We start from the raw sequence: 16,120 nt of genomic DNA on the forward strand, positions 1-16,120 counted from the left end.
ATCAGGGGAGACGGACAGACAAGAACAATGGCAATAAATAGAGTCAAGGGGAAGAACATCTCGTAAAAACAATGACAACTAAATAGAATCAAGGCGATGTACATTTCATTAACAAAATAAATAGGGTAATGGAAATATATACAGTTGAGCGGACGAGTACAGTGCTGAGGGGATGGGAAGGAGAGGGGGAGGAGCAGAGGGAAAGGGGGAAAAGAGGGTTTAGCTGCGGAGAGGTGAAGGGAGGGTGGTAGAGGGAGTAGAGGGAGAAGAGGAGCTCAGTCTGGGAACGCCTCTTGGAGGAGGTGAGTTTTAAGTAGGGTTTTGAAGAGGGGAAGAGAATCAGTTTGGCGGAGGTGAGGAGGGAGGGCGTTCCAGGACCATGGGAGGACGTGGCCCAGGGGTCGACGGCGGGATAGGCGAGACCGAGGGATGGTGAGGAGGTGGGCAGCAGAGGAGCGGAGCGTGCGGGGTGGGCGGTAGAAAGAGAGAAGGGAGGAGAGGTAGGAAGGGGCAAGGTGATGGAGAGCCTTGAAGCCTAGAGTGAGGAGTTTTTGTTTGGAGCGGAGGTTGATAGGCAACCACTGGAGTTGTTTAAGAAGGGGAGTGACATGCCCAGATCATTTCTGCAGGAAGATGAGCCGGGCAGCGGAGTGAAAAATAGACTGGAGCGGGGCGAGAGAGGAGGAAGGGAGGTCAGAGAGAATTTAGCAAGTCTCTTATTGGAGTGCAGTCAGTTCTCCCTCTATACCCATTTTCTCAATGTGTTTTAGATAGAATATGATGGCAGACTAAGGGGAGTGATTTCTACGGTTCACTTTTGTTTGGCCAGAACATGGTGCTCTGTTTGAATCAATGGTAGAGTCCATGCAAACAGCTCTGATCCAGACCAGCATACACAAACCTCCTTATAATGGTATTTATTAAGCTCTTACAGTGTGCCAAGCACTATACCAAGTACTGGGGTAGATACGAGATAATCAGGCTGGACACAATCCATGTACCACATGGCCTCCCCATCTAATTAGGAGAGTGCAGTATTTTCATCCTTATTTTACAGATAAGGAAACTGAGGCACAAAGATGTTACGTGATTTGCCCAAGGTAACACAGAGGGCAAGTGGAGAGCCAGGGGATTAGAACCCAGCCCTATGACTCTCACGCCCGTGCTCTTTCCACTAGGCCACCCTGCTTTCCACCTTTCCTTAACGAGGGGATTTGTCAAGAATGCCACCCCTCTGATTTTAGGGAGTAAACAGCATGGGACTGGGAATTGGATATAGAAGCAGTGTGGCTCCATGGAAAGAGCATAGGTTTGGGAGTCAGAAGTCATGGGTTCTCATCCCAGCTCCGCTGCTTGTCAGCTTTGTGACTTTGGGCAGGTCACTTCACTTTTCTGGGCCTCAGTTACCTCATCTGTAAAATGGGGATGAAGACTGTAAGCCCCATGTGGGACAACCTGATCACCTCGTATCGCCCAGCGCTTAGAACAGTGCTTTGCACATAGTAAGCGCTTAACAAATACCATTATTATTATATTATTAATCCCTGCCCCACCAATGGCCTGCTGGGTGACTTGGGCAAGTAACTAACTACCTTCTCTGTGCTGCAGTTTCCTCACCAGTAAAATTATTTGCTCTAGATCCTCTACTTTTCTTGTTTGCCACTTATTCTCTTGGGGAGCTCACCCACTAACAATATTTCAGTTAACACCCCTGCTTAGAAGACTTCCAAATCTATCCCCATCTGAATAACCCATTGGCACCTTAAACTCAATTTCAGAAAGTGAACTCATCTTCTTTCCTAAACCTCCTTTGTCTCTCAATCAATCAATCAATGGTATATATTGAGTACTTACTGTGTGCAGAGTACTGAACTATGCGCTTGGGAGATGGCAATACAACAGAGTTGGTAGACACGATCCCAGCTAGTACGATAGTATTTATTGAGTGCCATGTTCAGAGCGCTGTATTTAGGTCGGACACAAGGGTATCTGTGGCATGGGTGTGGCCATGGGCTTTGGCCCTCAGGGGCTCCCGATCCAAAATATGGTGAAGCAGGGTTCCCCTCCAAGGGCAGTTTCGTAGGCACCCTGTGGGGTCAGGGTGGGTCAGTCTTTGACCTGTTGGCTGCCACTCCGCTGGTGGCTGAGGATGGGAGAAAAGTAGGTGAGGATCATTTACCCCCAAATGTGGGACCAATGCCCAGGCCTGTAACACCTGGGGGGTGGTTCATGTCTGTAGTCGGTGGGGTGACATCTCGCATGTTTAGGGCATGTACAGGCTGCGTGCTGAGTGGAGGCTATTATAATGGACGGTGGAGTTGGAGGGGGTCCTACTTCAAAGGGCCAAAAAGGTCACCCTGCTATCAATCAATAAATCCATCATGTTTATTGAGTGTTTATTCAGAGCACTGTACTACTAAGCACTTGGTAGAGTATAATATACTCTATCCCCCTTTCCCGCTGCTCCTCTTCCCCTCCCCATTCCCCCTCCTCCCGCCTTCTGCACTTCCCCCTTCCTCTCCCCTCAGCACTGTGCATATTTGTATATATTTATTACTCTATTTTATTAATGATGTATATATCTCTATGGTTCTATTTATCTTGACGATATCTAAGCCAGACTACTTGTCTTGTTTTGTTTTGTTCTGCTTTGCTCTGTGTCTCCCTCGTTTAGGCTGTGAGCCCGTTATTGTCTCTATCTGTTCCCTAATTGTACATTCCAAGCACTTAGTACAGTGCTGTGCACATAGTAAGCACTCAATAAATACTATTGAATGAATAACAGAATTGGTAGACACATTCTCTGCCCACAGGCTTACAGTCTAGAGGGAGAGACAGACATTAATATAAACAAATAAATTACTTGACTAGCTCCAGATAAATTTTTTTATTTCATCTGTTAAGTGCTTATAATGTACCACACACTATACTGAGTGCTGGGGCAGACACAAGATAAAATTGGGTTTGACACAGTCCGTGTCCCACACAGGGCTCACGTTCTCAAAGTCCATTTTTACAGATGAGGTTACTTAGGCACAGAGAAGTTAAGTGATTGGTCCGAGGTCACACAGCAGATAAACGGCGGAGCCGGGATTAGAACCCATGTCCTCCTGACTCCCTGGCCCATGCTCTTTCCATTAGGTCATGGTTGCTTCTCTAAGTTGCTAAGAAGCAATGTGGCCTAGAGGAAAAAGCACAGGCCTGGAAGTCTGAAGGACCTAGCTTCTAATCCCAACTCTGCTGACTGCTTGTTGTGTGACATCAGGCAAGTCACTAGACTTCCCTGGGCCTCAATTTCCTCAAATATAAAATGGGGCTTAAACCCATTCTCCCTCCTACTTAGACTGTGAGCCCCTTGAGGGACTGGGACTGTGTCTGTCCTTATTAACTCATAATAATAATAATGTTAATTGTGGTATTTGTTAAGTGCTTATTGTACTAAGCAAATTGGGTTGGAGACAGTCTCTACCCCACGTGGGGCTCACTGTCTCAATCCTCATTTTACAGATGAAGTAACTGAGGTACAGAGAAGTGAAGTGACTTGCCCAAGGTCAATGAGCAGACAAGTGGAGGAGCCAGAATTAGAACCCATGATCTTCTGGCTCCTAGGCCTGAGCTCTATCCATCATGCCATGCTGCTTCTTATACCTACCCCAGTGCTTAGAACAGAGTTTGACACGAAGTATGTGCTTAACAAATACCATTATTAATAATAATAATAACAATAATAATACCAATAATAACAGGAGGAGGAGGAGGAGGACTATTAAGACTTGCCTTGGGCTCAGTAAGTTCTAATTACATGGGATCATAGGTCACATGTGTTTATGCCTGCACCTCAGCCCTCCCAGTAAAATGCTCTATGTACAGGACCACTAGATTCCTTTTATACTGTAAGCTCACTGTTGGCAGGGAATGTATCTGTTGTTGTATTGTACTCTCCCCAGTGTTTAGTACAGTGTTCTGCATACAGTAAGTGTTTAATAAATACGATTGACTGCCTAACCGACGGACTGACCACTATCACTCATCTGCATATGGAGGCCATACACGGGGCACCCAAATTGACATAGGCCTGGGCAGGGCTGGATGCCCCAACTGGAAGTGGCTGGAATCCAGTGCTGGCCCTTAGAGGAGCCAATGTGGGTAATGGTGGGGAGTCAGACTGGGTCCTGCCCTTCAAGGATTACCTGCTGCCAGTTTACCACTTTGGGGTGAGGAGGCAAATTTGGGGCAGAGCTCTGAGGGGGTGGCTTTTCAAGGGGGCAGGGGGTCTACAGGACAGGGTTTCCAAGGGCAGGAATGCTCCAAGACTGTTTAGAAGCTTCTGGAGACTAACATCTCTAGCCTTAAAGTCTGGAGACATGTACAGACACACACACACACTGAACACACGTGTGAACACCCACCCCCAGAGCTTTCTGCACAATCTATAATGCAACTCTTTACCCCTTCTCTCCAAAGAGACCCCGCTAGCCAAGGACACCAGTGACCTCCTCCTCTTCCTCCTTACCACATCTACCATATTATACTATGCTTGCAGCCTCCTCATTTTCTCTGCTGCCCTCAATAGATACCTCATCTTCTCCCCTGGTAATCCCCCTATCATGGCCCATACCAATTGATTAATAATATTTATTGAGCACCTACTGTGTGCTGAGAACCACCATCTTCCCCATGTTGAAGCTTGCCTTCTTGCTGTTATCTCTGATATCCCCCATCAATTTCCTGCTTCAAGCCTCTCTCCTCTCAAATTTATCCGACATACAGCTTTTTGGATCACATTCTTAAAATGTCAAACCCATTTCTTACCACAGTCTAACCATTGGATTCAAGGCTCTTCACCACATCTTTTAACATTTTTGTTTTCTTCTCCAGATACAACCCAGCTCACAATCTAACTGTACCTCCCTCACTACTCTGGTGTCTTTGATGACTTGCTCACACCTTTTCCTAAACATGGAATTCTTCCCCTGTGACAAACAGTTCCACCGACCCCCATCCTTACAGAGGGAAGTAAAGCCATGAAACCATCAGCAAGACACTCTGATTTTTTTCATTAAATGATGCTTATGCATTTAATAGATGCAACAGCGACTCATCAGCTTTTTAAAAAATATATAACCTCTTTTTTTTAAAACTTCAAGACTAAAGCAACTCACAATACATATTCTCAAAAGCCATTCAATTTAAAGAATTTCCAATAAACAAAGTGAAATGGGCTGGAGGAAACAAAGATAATTAGATCTGGGCCTAAACTAGCTACATGTGTAAAACAAAACACACAAGAACAGTGATCTTCAGAATGGCCACTCCTTTCAATATCTGTTAGAAAGATGGATGAAGAGTGGGTAAATATAACTAGCTCAGTGACCGGCATCCAGATGATGATATGAAGCCTAAGAAAACACTAGGTATTCAGTGCATTTCTTAAAAGCCACAGAGCAAAAAAAAATACCATTTTTTTGGTGCCTCTTATTTCTGAGCTTAACCTGAATGTTGAAAGGCTAATCTGTCAAGGATCCATTGACAGGAGTCCATTCATATGAAAATCATGAATGGAGTAAGTTCAAGATTGGAACGTGAACTTTGAAAAAGCCTGTTCTTAAAAAAAAAAAAAAAACACCTGGTTTCTCACTAGCCCTCTTTTATAATTGTCTCGAACAACTGAAAGGAAACATCTCTTTTTTACAGGAAATGGAGACATTTGCTTAGCTGTAAAGCATGTCTCAGAAATGTTTGGGTTCGCAGCTTAATGCTGGTAAAATGATCAGACACTACAAATGGGCCTCGTAATGCTCAGGCTCCAGGTATTTGTTATGACACTTTACCTACTTTTGGAATGACATCTGAATATGGGGAAAAACCTGAATCAAGATTCTTATCTTGTGTATTTGTTGCTGTTGTAGTAACAAAAAATGTGGGGTTTTGTTTTCAGTGTTGGGGATCCACATGAAAGGGTACAAGTTCAAGGTGAAACGTGTTTTACATTTAAGGATAGTCTTACATTTGCAGGAGCTTGGAGAGTTCTACCATAACGATAATTATTATTATCATAGTACTTGATAGGCATTTATTATGTGTCAAAGCTCTGTACTACATGTTGGAATTAATACAAGATAATCAAGACAGACACAATCCTAGTCCCCACCTGAGCTTCATATTCTTAACTATGAAGGGGTAGGATTTAACTGTGATCTTTACAGTTGAGGAATTTGAGGCACAGAGAAGTTAAGTGACTTTCCCAAGGTCACACAGCAGACTTGTGGTGGAGCCAGGATTAGAAGCCAGGCACTGGGCTCTTTTCACTTGGTCTTGCTGCTTCACCTCTCTCTCTCTCTCTCTCTCTCTCTCTCTCTCTCTCTCAGTCTATCTCTGTCTCTCTCTGTCTCTGTCTGTCTCTTTCTCTCTCTTCCATTCTTCACTGAGAAGCAGTGTGACCAATCAATCAATCAATCGTTTTACTTGAGTGCTTATTATGTGTAGAGGACTGCACTAAGCACTTGGGAGAGTAGAGCAGTGTTTGCTAGTTACATTCCCTGCACAAAACAAACTTACACTTTAGAGGCAGATATTAAATATATCAAGGATAATAATAATAATAATGGTATTTTCTAAGCACTTACTATGTGCAGAGCACTGTTCTAAGTGCTGGGGTAGATACAGAGAAGCAGCGTGGCTCAGTGGAAAGAGCACGGGCTTTGGAGTCAGGGCTCATGAGTTCGAATCCCAGCTCTGCCACTTGTCGGCTGTGTGACTGTAGGCAAGTCACTTAACTTCTCTGTGCCTCAGTTCCCTCATCTGTAAAATGGGGATTAAGACTGTGAGCCCCATGTGGGACAACCTGATTCCCCTATGTCTACCCCAGCGCTTAGAACAGTGCTCGGCACATAGTAAGCGCTTAACAAATACCAACATTATTATTATTATTATTATTACAGGGTCATCAGGTTATCCCACGTGAGGCTCACAGTTTTCATCCTCATTTTACAGATGAGGTAACTGAGGCACAGAGACGTTAAGTGACTTGCCCACAGTCACACAGCTGACAAGTGCAGAGCTGGTATTCGAACCCATGACCTCTGAGTCCCAAGCCCGGGCTCTTTCCACTAAGCCACGCTGCTTCAAGGTTATATATATGAGTGCAGTGGGGCTGAGGGAGAGGTGATTATCAAGTGCTTATCAAGAACTGGTGGGAAGAGCCTGGGAATGGTTGTCAGGAGACCTGGGTTCTAATCCTGATTTGCCCCTTGTCAATTGTGTTACTTTGGACAAGTCACTTAATTTTCCTGTGCCTCAGTTTCCTCATGTGTAAATACCTGCTCCCCCTCCTCTTTAGACTGTGATGTTATTGCATCTATCCCACACTTAGCCCAGTCCTTGGCATATAGTGAACTGTAACAGTTATTAAAATTAATATTATTAATACTAATGTTCCTTCCACGCTATTTCCCAACCACTTGCAGTACACACAAGTTTAAACTGTACATCATACAAGGCCTTGGTGATATTTGTTGGATAAATTTTAGAATATAGAAGAAGCTTCAATAATTGGGAAGAAGCTTAGAAATGACCTCGAATCTAATAAATTATAATAAACTACATATCATAGTATTATCATACTACAGTCTGTAATCCTGCAATCAAAATTGAATGGCTCTTTTCAAGGAGAGTCTTTTTGAAGAAAGGTTAGATGAGAACGCAAAAGTGAAAACATGCTCAGGACAGCAAACACCAAAGATGCCAGTTCAAAGAAGGGCGAACTTCAATGGTAAACATTAATGAACTTCAACTTCATTTCTGCGATACCTTCTCTGAGTGTGAAGGACAACTTTTAAAAATAATGTATTTCAATAATACCTAGGCAACTATATTCGACTCATGTAATTATAATCTGATAGTAACTTCATGCAAATAAATTCTTATTGCATAACGTAAATAATACTCAACTTACTATAGTAGTAGATATGACTAAATTTAGTAATTTGCTTCCTTCAGATAATCACTAATTTACTTTTCAACAACTATTCTTTGCAATATGATGATTGATACTTTAAAAATCAACCATTTACACTGGAGTTCTTGAACCTGATTAATATAAAGTTTTATTAGAAATAAGTTTGTTATTATTTTAACCATAACATCTTACTTTCAGGTACTTTTACAATGATTTCAAAATAATTACAAGAGAATTAGCAACCCAAATCTTATTTAAGAATAATTGTACTGTTAGAGTAACAACGAAAATAACTCTCAATGTTTTAGTCCCTAATTCAGTCCCCGAGTCCTACCTGATAAACCTGCTCGTTGTGGGCAGGGAACGCGTCTACTAACTCTGTTGTAGCGGACTCTCCCAAGTGCTTAGTTCAGTGCTCTGTGCATAATAAGCACACAATAAATGAATACCATTGATGATGATGATTCACTCAAAATTCCTAGGAGATGTGACAGGCAGTGACAGAACTGAATCAATGAGTTTTTTGTCAGGGTTGTGAAACAGAGCACACTGGGGCCTTCTTCCTATTGTTCAAACACTTCACGCTAGGAGTATTTGTTGGAGATGGTAATTCTGAACATGAATTCTTAGCAGTGAGTTATATTTTCATAAAAAGCATGTTTCTGCTTTTATTCCCAATCATTCTTAACTGTGAGAAACTGTACGATGTTTCAGGATGCTGCCCTTCTTCCCGCTAGATGGCCCCGCTTTGTCGGATTTGAAACAGCTACTTTCCCTAGGACGCATCTCTTGTTCTACTACACCATCTGCTGGAATACACAGACTTCGAAGTTTGGATCTGATTTCAACAGATCATGTCCACAAGGTTAAGGTTTAACATATTTAAATGAGATCATGAACGTCCCAATCTTATCCCTTCGACATGGTAGAAGTTCAAAGAACTGTCTGACCTCTTAAGCTCAATCACTGAATTTTGAAAATTCAACTGCGTAACATTCATAGTATACCTTACGCCTAGGAAGAAGTTTAAAGGAGTTTGCTCAAATTGAGTGTTTTAGCCAAATAGGAATAATCCATCCCTGGACCTCTAGGTAGTAATTTTGTTGTTCCCAAAATGTTTCTGATACCCTTCAATGGCGATTAGGATGCTCTGCACAAAGTAAGTTCTTAATAAAACTACTGCGACTAATACTAATAAAAATAATGATGACATTTGGTAAACGCTTACTGTGCATCATACACTGTTCTAAGCACTGCGGTCGATACTACGTGATCATGTTAGACACAGTCCCTGCCCCAAATAGGACTCATAGTCAAGTAGGAGGGAGAACAGGGATAGAATCCTCATTTTACAGATAAGGCAACTGAGGCACAGAGGGGTTAAGTGACTTGCGCGAGGTCACGTACCAGGCAAGTGTTGGAGCCAGTATTAGAACCCAGGTCCTCTGACTCTCCCTCTCAGGGTCATACCTGGAGAGTTTCCAGTACTCTACCAGTCTCGACTACAGGAGGGAGAGTCAAGCAGATGCATACCCATTCCATTCCTAGCTTGGCTAGTGGCTAGCGAGTGGCAGGCAATCTGCTACAAATCAAACCTCACCCATTCTGGGCAGCAGCATCAGCACGGAAGAGAGTCAGAGGCAGAGACTCAAGTTGACACCACAGGAGGAGGCAATGGTAAGCCACTTCCGGATTTTTACCAAGAAAACTCTATGGATCTATTACCAGAACGATTGCAGATAGAGGTGGGGCATTCTGGGAAAGATTCATTCATTCAATAGTATTTATTGAGCGCTTACTGTGTGCAGAACACTGTACTAAGTGCTTGGAATGTACAATTGGGCAACAGATAGAGACAATCTCTGCCCACAGTCTAAACGGGGGAGACAGACTGCAAAGCAAAACAGAACAAAACAAAAACAAGACAACATCATCAAGATAAATAGAATCAAGGAGATGTACACCTCATTAACAAAATAAATAGGGTGATAAATAATATATACAAATGAGCACAGTGCTGAGCGGAGAGGAAGGGGGGAGGGGGAGGAGCAGAGGGTGGGGTGAGGTGGAGGGGTAGCAGAGGGAAAGGGGGCTTAGCTGAGGGGAGGGGCAGGGGAGGAGCAGAGGGAGCAGAGGGAAAAGGGGGCGGCTCAGTCTGGGAAGGCCTCTTGGAGGAGATGAGCTCTCAATAGGGCTTTGAAGAGGGGAGGAGAGTTAATTTGTCGGACGTGAGGAGAGATGTGTCCATGGCGTCGCTATGGGTCAGAGATGACTCGACGACATAAGACAAGGCAAAACCTCATTATCACTACACTATGTTGCTAGCTGTTATGACTACTGCTATTACATCTACTCCTCTTCCTACTACGACTACTAATACTACACAGCCCCACTCTTTTTCATGACTTATGTCACACAATAAAAGTCCTCACTCAACTGCAAACTCCTTATGCGCAAGGGTAGTATCTACCAACTGTATTGCCTTCTCCTAAGTGCTTAGTACAGTGTTTTGCACACCAAAAGCACTCAATAATCATAACTCACTGATCGATCGATTGAACTACTTTTACAGAAAAGGAGGGTAAGGGATTCTGGCATTGTTGTCATGACTTGTGGACAAGGTGACTATTTCTACAAATTAACTACCATTTTATTTTAATTCCACATTCTTACTCACTAAAATGAACTAAGTTTTCAAATACAGCAATTCCTCTAGCCTCGTACTTTTCCCTGTCAGCACTACTGAACGTTATCCTAATGTTTCTTACAGGGTTTTTGCACTTGGTGATAGGGCTCTGGCTTTGCTGCGTATGCACTATGAGTATGGTACATTTTTTAATGGCATTTTTTAAGCACTTACTAAGTTCCAGGCACTGTACTAAGCATTGGCCTGAAATCAAGGTAATCTGGATGGACACAGTCCATGTCCCACATGGGGTTCACAGTCTTAATCGCCATTTTACAGACAAGGTAATTGAGGCAAAGGGAAGTTAAGTGACTTTCCTAAAGTCACCAAGAAGATTAGAACTCAGACCCTTCCGAGTCCAGGGCCTGTGCTCTTTACACTAGAGCACGCTGGTTCTCATGCATTCCATGCTGGGCATACATGGACTCAAAGCAAACTACCAACACACAGCTGCTGAGTTTTGCATGGAAGTTCATTGCTGTGCAAATAGAGAGTATAACATACCCTAACCTCAAAGTAAATCTCCAATGATGCAGTAGAGTAGCTCCTTTCCAGGAAGCAGCAGGGAAATAGAGACTGGCATTTAGCCATGAGAAGCTACCCACAGGAAATATTTAAAGAATCTAAGGCTGGGCACTAAACTAGATAGGTCAATCAATTATTCAATAGTATTTATTGAGCACTTAGCTGAACAGGTGAGCATCGAATCAAGTCAGGCAAAACTTTGGTGAGAACTATCACTTTTATACAAAACTAAGCATGGCCGGGTCAATTGGTCAAGTCAGTCTATCGTACTTTTTGAGCGCTTACTGTGAAGAGTACAATAAATCAATATAACAGACAAATTCCCTGCCCACACGAGCTTACAGTCTAGTGTGGGAGACAGATATTAATATAAATATGTATATTACAGATATTCATTCATTCAATTTTATTTATTGAATGCTTACTGTGTAAAGAGCAGTGTTCAGATATGTACATAATAATAATAATAATGTTGGTATTTGTTAAGCGCTTACTATGTGCAGAGCACTGTTCTAAGCACTGGGGTAGACACAGGGGAATCAGGTTATCCCACGTGGGGCTCACAGTCTTAATCCCCATTTTACAGATGAGGGAACTGAGGTACAGAGAAGTTAAGTGACTTGCCCACAGTCACACAGCTGACAAGTGGCAGAGCTGGGATTTGAACTCACGAGCCCTGACTCCAAAGCCCGTGCTCTTTCCACTGCGCCACGCTGCTTCTCATAAGCACTGTGGGGCTGGGAAGGGGAAAAAATACAGGGAGAAAGTCAGGGTGATGCAGAAGGGAGTTGAAGAAAAGGAAAACAGTGCTTAGGGAAGGCATCTTGGAGATGTTCCTTCAATAAGGCTTTGAAGGTGGTGAGAGTAATTGTATTTCGGATTTGAGGAGGGATGACATTCCAGGCCAGAGGCAGGATGTGAGCAAGAGATTGACTGTGCACCAATGCTTAGTACAGTGCCTCGCACATAGTAAGCACTTAACAAATACTATTAAAATGAGCAAATAGATGAGATTGACATACATTCATTCATTCAATCGTATTTATTGAGCGCTTACTGTGTGCAGAGCACTGTACTAAGCTCTTGGAAAGTATAATTCGGCAACAGATACAGACAATCCCTACCCAACAATGGGCTCACAGTCCAGAAGATAATGAAGGTATACGTTAAGCACTTACTATGTGCCAAGCACTGTTCAAAGCACTGGAGTAGATACAGGGAAAGTAGATTGTCCCTCGTGGGGCTCACAGTCTTAATCTACATTTTACAGAGAGGTAACTGAGACCCAGAGAAGTTAAGTGACTTGCACAGAGTCACCAGTGAGAAGGTTAGCATTAGAGGAGAGAAGTGTGCAGAGTAGGTTATAGTAGGAAAGCAGCAAGATAAGGCAGGAGGGAGCAAGGAAATAGAGTGCTTTAAAAACCAACGATGAGGAGTTTCTGTTTGATGCAGAAGTGGATGGGCAATCACTGGAGGTTCTTGAGGAGTGGGGAAATGTGGACTGAACAGTTTTGTAGAAAAAACTATCTGGGCACCAGAGTGGAGTATGGACTGGGGTGGGGAGAGACAGGTGGCTGGGAGGTCAGCAAGGTGGGATAGGTTAAGTGATTGGATTAATGTGGTCCTGGGTTCTAATCCCAGCTCTGCCACTGGTCCTCTGTGTGACCTAGGGCAATCACCACTTTGTGCCTCAGTTACCTCATCTGTAAAAGGGGATTAAGACTGTGAGCCCCACTGGGGACATGGATTGTGTCCAACCTGATTACTTTCTATCTACCCCAGCTCTTAGAACAGTGTCTGGCACTGTTATTTGTTATGACGCTTAACAAATACTATAAAAAAACCCAACTACTCTTTTGCTATGGGTACATATTTACATTGTCATTTGGTCGTGTGGGTTAATAAAGAGTATTATCTATCTATCTATATATATTTGGCTTTTGCCACCTAAAATCATTTTAATATTGTTTTATCTATTTTATTTTTGCAAATTGGGAACACATTGATTCACTCTATATTTTTTCTTAAGGGACCGTGTTTAATTTAGTGTTCTTTTGCCTAACGCACTATTTCTTGGAACTCATTAAGAGTGCTAACTGGAAATTGTGCCCAATTGAACAAGAATGCCTATCAGATACGGAAAATGTATAGCGAGATCCTTTGCTAGAACATTCCACAGTCTGACAAATAAATGGCAGTCGGCTATGATCTTCTCTAAGGAAGGTCTTGTGAGAGTTTCTTCACCTCACATGGCGTGCATGGCTTTCATAATTCATTCAGTTCTAATCCCCAACTACACATTAATTACTACTGATCATACACAAATAACTGACTCACTTTGCCTGAAGCTAAGGGAACAACTTAGCAGTTATTTAATAAAACCTATGTAAATTGAAGTTTCTGCTTACCTCGTCCAAAATTACATTGTACATTCAAGTTTGCAGGAAGACAATTAATTTCATAAATATATCCAACTGCAATAATATTCACTGTTATTTCTGATCTAATTATGAACTATATTCCAACAATTATGACCCAAAATTGATTTTTTCTATCATTTAATATTCCATAATTTTATTATAGACTCTAAAATGGAGGGATACTTTGAACAATACAGCTCTGCCGATTTTCCCTTTCATATATTCCAAAAGGCAGAGGGGAAAAAAAATACTCCCTCTTCTCCACTTCTGTATTCTTCTAAACCGAGTATATGCTTACTGCCCAGAAGTCATCTTATGCTTAAGCAAGGGCTATCTGTCTGCTGCGTGACCTTGGGTAAGCCACCTCAGTATCTCAGTTACCTCATTTGTAAAATGGGGATTAAGACAGTGAGCAACCATGTGGGAAGTAAGACTGTGTCCAACCTAATTAGCTTGTATCTACCCCAGCACGTCGTAGAGTACATGACACAACGAAAGTGCTTGACAAAAACAGGAGAAGGGAGAAAAAGAGCTGCATCTAAAAAGTTTGCAAATAAAAATTTCAGGACCAACCAGATTGGTGCACACAGGTGTGGTGATTTCTATTTTTTTCTTCAGAGAAAAGTGGTGTCAGATAAAGTCTTTTTTAGAAAAAAATTGCATTCCATAGTATCCGAGGGAGGTTTTCAGTCAAAGTATTAATTTGCTGGTGTCTTTACAGATAAAATATTTTTATGGCCTCGACACTTGTCTCCTCTATGTCCCACAACTTGTCACCAACTAGCTACATGGTTTGGTGACTGCAGAAAAGGGAACTGTATTACAGAACGGCAGGTTTACCCTGTCGGCAACACTATAGTATGACCTTCAAAATGGTTTTCAGATTCATCTTGAGATCATGTCTTGATGGTGTTCCTAATGCCTTTATATAACTGTATCCAAATCAGGTCTATATGTTCTACTACATTGGTCCCTTCAGCAGTATGCCCTAGTGGGAAAAGCACAGGCCTGGGAGCCAGAAAACCTGGATTCTAATCCTGGTTATGTCACTTGTCTGCTGTGTGACCTGGGTAAATCACTTACCTTCTCTAAGTCTCAGTTACCTCATCTGCAAAATGGGGATGCAATTCCTGTTTTCTTACTTTGACTGTAAGTCCCATCTGGGACCTGATTATACTGTATATACTCCAATGCTTATAATTATCATTATTATTACAGTGCTTGGTATATAGAAAGTGCTTACCAAATACCACTATTATCATCATCGTTATTATTATTATTGTTATTCAGTCTCATACACACATTCTTTGATGAAGTTCATCAAAAGTAGCATCTTCTTTGAGTGCAAAGTATGGTTATAAATCTACAAAGTTTTAATTTTGACTTGAGTGGTATGGTGACATTGTAACATCAGAAATGGTAGATTGTAGTAGATGTAGTAGATGGTAGTAGGTGATTAGACTGTAAGCCCGTCAAATGGCAGGGACTGTCTCTATCTGTTGCCGACTTGTTCATTCTAAGCGCTTAGTACAGTGCTCTGCACATAGTAAGCGCTCAATAAATACTATTGAATGAAATGGTATTACTTTGTTCTAACCTCCATTACCTGCCTCAAATATAAGAGACCAGAAGAAGTGACTAAAGGATGCATGGAGGATAAGAGAAAATCATTTTTTTTTAAAAAAAGTAGTAAGGGAAGAAATTGGGGTGTTAAACTAAACTGAAACATGAGGGAGAGCAAAGCAAACATGAATTAAGCAGGGGATGGGGCACTGGGAAGAGAAACCACTAAAAAGTATTTCTACACTGTTAGGTGTTGTAAATCCATGAGTCTTAGCCTTTAACCACTTACCCTTAAACTAATTCTCTGGACAGTAGCTTTTTCAATCACTCAATCAATCATTCATTCATTCATTCAATAGTATTTAATGAGCGCTTACTATGTGCAGAGCACTGTACTAAGCGCTTGGAATGTACAAACTGGCAGCAGATTACAAATCGGCAACAGATTCAATCAATGTCTGTCTCTTCCTATAGACTGTAAGCTCTGTAGGGGCAGGGATGGTATCTACCAACTCTACTATATTTTACTTTCCCAAGGATTACTACAGTGTTCTGCACATAGTAAGTGACAAATAAATGATTGATTTTTTTGATTGATAATCAATAGCATTTATTGGGTGCTTACTGTGTGCAGGGCACTGAATTAACTGTTTGAGGGGTACAATACAACAGAGGTAGTAAACACAATCCCAACCCTCAAGGAGTTTACAGTCTGAAGGAGGAGTTTCGACTTCTCAAATAGGGATTCTTTGTCTAGTGGTTCAGTGGTTCAATTCATCAGCCTCCTTGCAGACATCCCTACCTCCAGCCTTTCTTCTCTCTAGCCTATATTTCACTCTTCTGCCTGGTTCACAGAAGCAGCGTGGCTTAGTGGATAGAGCACGGGCCTAGAAGTCAGAAGGACCTGGGTTCTAATTCCCTTTCTGCCACTTGTCATTCATTCAATAGTATTTATTGAGCGCTTACTAT

General features: G+C 42.1%; 1 protein-coding gene and 1 non-coding gene across 3 annotated transcripts in view; one reads left to right on the plus strand and one right to left on the minus strand.

Moving 5' to 3' along the window:
* KLF12 (Kruppel like factor 12) overlaps window positions 1–16,120 on the minus strand; it is a 440,849-nt gene that overhangs the window by 20,975 nt on the left and 403,754 nt on the right. The window lies entirely within an intron of this gene.
* Window positions 9,410–9,547, plus strand: LOC114809552. Its single transcript, XR_003757329.1, has one exon. It is a non-coding gene; the product is annotated as a small nucleolar RNA SNORA7 (small nucleolar RNA).

This window comes from Ornithorhynchus anatinus, chromosome 2 (genome assembly GCF_004115215.2).
Source record: "Ornithorhynchus anatinus isolate Pmale09 chromosome 2, mOrnAna1.pri.v4, whole genome shotgun sequence".
NCBI lineage: Eukaryota > Metazoa > Chordata > Mammalia > Monotremata > Ornithorhynchidae > Ornithorhynchus > Ornithorhynchus anatinus.